The sequence below is a fragment of the Tenrec ecaudatus genome, chromosome 14 (assembly GCF_050624435.1).
Source record: "Tenrec ecaudatus isolate mTenEca1 chromosome 14, mTenEca1.hap1, whole genome shotgun sequence".
Taxonomy (NCBI): domain Eukaryota; kingdom Metazoa; phylum Chordata; class Mammalia; order Afrosoricida; family Tenrecidae; genus Tenrec; species Tenrec ecaudatus.
In genome coordinates, this window is record NC_134543.1 from 19,053,603 (window position 1) to 19,057,836 (window position 4,234).

General features: G+C 38.5%; 1 pseudogene; it reads left to right on the top strand.

The window, feature by feature from the left end:
* Nucleotides 1-930: 930 nt before the first annotated feature.
* On the top strand, nt 931-1,046 carry LOC142427112 (small nucleolar RNA SNORA24; annotated as a pseudogene).
* Nucleotides 1,047-4,234: the final 3,188 nt, after the last annotated feature.

A 4,234-nucleotide genomic window follows, 5' to 3' on the forward strand; every position in this document is an offset into this window, starting at 1 on the left:
TAACTAAATTCAACTGCATAAAATTACTTTTGCTTATTGTAAGATCAGCTGAAAAATTTAAACTATGAGAAATTCATACTTTCTCAGGCATAAATAATGTCATGATTAAGAGCACTGGCGGAGTAGTAAGTTACATGTGTTGCTAACGGCAAAGTCAGCAGTTCAATTCTACCAGCAGGTCTGAGGACGAAAGAGGAGGCTCTCTGCTCCCATAAAGATTTACAGCCTCTGAAACCTCGTGAGTCACATTGATTTGGAATCAACTCCACAGCACTGGTTGCGTTTACTACTACTCTGATTAGATACTATATTTCCCTTTAGAGACAAAATTGAGTCAACCATTTAAAAATAGATTATTATTCCAGAATAATTTAGATAGATGGATGGAGAGAGATGACTTCCACATCAACTTCAGTTCATCACATCAACTTACCTATATGCAACAGAATAAAAGTTGCCTATTCTTGAGTAGCCCTTCTCTTTCCTGCATGGGCCAGTGTTCTTGGAGCAGTTGTGCCATTCCATTTCACCAAGATCTCCCCTGTTCCTACTTACCCCCTACGATATGCCTTCCTCCAGTAATCAATTACTTCTAATGAGTGTCCAGAACAAGCAACAAAAATGTTTGTTGTCATTTATAGCACTTTATTGACTGATTTCCATAAAAATGAGACTAGCAGTAAATCAAATATGACCCAGAATGTATGTTTCGTTGTATTGTTGTTGGGAGTCAATCCTGGCCCATAATGACCCTGTGTCTAACAAAACAGAACACTGCCCAGTCCTGAGCCATCTTCACAATTGTTCTTATGTTTGACCCAACATATATTGCTTTACAAATCTCAATTAACAACTATTAAATATGTTCTTTCCTAAACAATATTGATGAAAACAGACAGTTGTGTTAATATACACAAGAGTTAATAGACCGTCCATGTGTCTTTGGGACCTGCCAGCTGTGGCAGTCTCCCTTCCTAGCCATGGAAGAGTAGATGCTTGTTTATTGCAAAAGCTGTCACCATTTCTGACTGGCACAAGTGATATTAAAAAAAAGAGTTAATAGACCATAAGATGAATAGTACATTTTAGAAAAAAACACGTCACTTTTTGTTTTATTATAAAAATAATATAATTAATATCACATGGATGTAAAATATTTCTGAAGATAGATAAAAATGGTCACAGTACATCAACAGATATTTGCCAAAAATGCAAACCAGATTCAAAAGACATAGAATAAGGGATATCTTTGTTTGTAACACGTGGATCTTGGTTTCACACAGAGAAAATTAGGTATTTAATTGTGTTTACCAATGCCTACTATGCAAATCATTCCACTATGTGGACCATAACAAATTATGAGTAACATTGGGAAGAATGAAAACTCTAGAAACGTAATTACTATACTCGTGAAGTACCTGTACATGGAAACAGAACAAAGTGATGGTTTAAAATCAGGAAACGAGTTTGTTAGCATAATGTTTTCACTATACTCTTTCAATAAATATGCTGAGTAAACAATGGGAAGGGGTCCTATAGGACTGGGAACACTCATTAACAATGGCAACATGCAGGTGACACACTCTTGTTGCTGTAATGATGAACACTACAAACACTAATGAAGATCAAAGAAGACATTCTTCAGCAGGGATCATACCAGCAGTTTTCAACCTGTGGATCACTACCCCTTCAGGGCCAGACAACCCTTTTGCAGGGGTCCCCTGATTCCTAACAGTAGCAAAATTCCAGTTATAATGTAGCAATGAAAGTACTTTTATGGTTAGGGGGTCACCACAACATGAGGAACTGTATTCAAGGATGCAGCATTAGGAAGGTTGAGAACCACTGGATTAAACGTCTCTGTGTGTGTGTGTCTGTGTGTGTGTGTGTCTGTGTGTGTGTGTGTGTATACAAAACAAACATGTTAAACAAAGAATAGATTTACTGTTTCAAGGATTTCATTTTACTTGAATCCACAATAACTTCTCATGGAAGCAGTAGTCACGATATACATTACTTCCTGGATAGTATACATTTGATGGAAAAAGATCTCTTTAGAGATGTATTTGAGCTTAAATGCCAAGTATACAGATTGCAGAAGGGTATGGATGATAGTAAAAGCCCCGAATCCTTTGTCAGAGTCCCCACGTGAACTAAACCTCTCTTGAGTTCCTTCTGACACCTCAGTGGGGATGAGAACTGCCTTGCTTTCAAGGAAAGTGAGTTACTTGTAACCCTATCCAGTCAGCACAGGTGGAGGCAGTCATCTTGAGGAACTTTCATTGGTGTGTCCTTGATGGAGATCACCACACTGGAGGTCACACAGTCAGGAATCATGCCCTATCAGTTATTCCCTGATGCCCTTGTGTCAGACAGTCATGGAACAATCTCATAAAATCATCTAACATAATGTACATGTCCTAATCATGGTTTCTACCTAACGATAAAATCTGACTCTACCTTTCATGTGTTCATATGTCTCCATTGATGACTTGTGACGGGCTCGTGTATTTTTAAAAGTATTGTGTCTCAGCAGACCCTTGGATGCCATCATGACTCATGTTAATGGCCTCCCTTATTGTAATGATGTCTTAGTCTTGTTTCCCATATGAAGCTTAATAAATGTTCTACATAATTTATGCTTGAGGTTGGTGTCTCTTTTATACCCTAAACCAAATGCTGAAAATCAAAGATGTCGTTTTGATGACTAAAGTTGTGCCTGTCACAACGATGGTATGGTCAGTAGTCTTCTTCAAATGAAATAGTAGACAATAGATAAAAAGACTCCCAAAAGAATTAAATTGTTGGAATTATAGTGCTGACAAAGAATACTGAATATTCTAAGCTCTCCCAGAGGGAGTCCTGGTGGCACAGTTGTTATGTGTTGGGTTGCTAACTACACGGTCAATAGTCCAACCCTGGGCGAAAGACAAAGCTTTCTATTTCTGTAAAGGGTTCTAGTCTTGAAAACCCACAGAAGCAATTCTACACCGTCCTTTAGGGTTGCTATGAGTCAGAGTAGCCTCCAGGGCAGGGCGCTGAGTTCTGAGAGAGAAGGATTGTCATAATAATGACAACAAGGAAGAGTCTTGGTGGACGTACAGCCAGAAAGCACCTTAGAAACAAGGATGAGAAACAAAGTCTCACATACTTGGACTTGCTTTCCAGAGGGATTGGTCTCTGGAGAAGGTCAAGCACAGGGCCAGTGAACAAGAGGAAGACCATCAACAAGAGTTATTGACGAACTTGTTGCAACAGCAGCCTCAAATGTAGTAAAAATGGTGAGGACTGTGTAGGACTGGGCAGTTTCCTTCTTTTGTATTGCTTGTTATGAGTTGGAAATGACTTGACAGTACCTAACGAGCAGAACGGTGTATTTAATAATGTGGTTCAATCAATGGAAAAATGGAGGCAACCACTTACAAAGAGAGGCCTATTTCCCTCCCATTAAGTTAATTGCAAACATTTCAGGCACAATGAATCACTCTGCCCACCGTAGGTCACTTTGTCATTCTGTGGTCAGTGTGGCTGCTTGTGGGTGCAAGTTTTGAATCTTCAATTAGTTGTGGGAAGAAAATTGAAAGCATAGTTGTGAATACCATACAGACCCTTCATAAGTTACTCATGAAACCTGTAGAGATAGGGGAGAAAGGCAGGAGAAAAAAAAGACATGTTAAAACTCGCCTGCTAGTGAAACCTTTACTCCATGGAAGTTAAAAAAAGATTGCTTTATATTCCACTCTCTGCTTTAGTCGGGTGGCATAATCATAACACTCTGAAAAACTATTTGTGCGAAACTTTAAAATATACTTTGAAAAAAATCACTATTTCTACTTGGGTGTTTGAAAATTGTTTCACAATGCCCTGGGCAGTTCAAAGAGCCAAAGAAATAAAGATGTTAAATTGTTTAGCTCTTCTCAAGTCCATAACCATTACAAGAAACAACCTACTTGTGATTGTGGAAGTAATGCCGCAAGAGATGCTAATGCAGGCCTGATATCCCCAGTTAGTAGCAAAGAGGGCAAAAATGGCAATTAAGCTCCTGGGCCATGATACCTGCTGCCTAGTGAATAATTTCTGGGGGAAATTATTTTCATTAAATGGTTAGTAGCTATGAGTAGAGGGCAGAAATACTAACACACATCACAATAGTGAAATGCTCAAAATGAAGTGTACTTGTTGGTAAATATAACTAGATAAAATTGATTAATACCTACTTCGTCGTAATTATGAG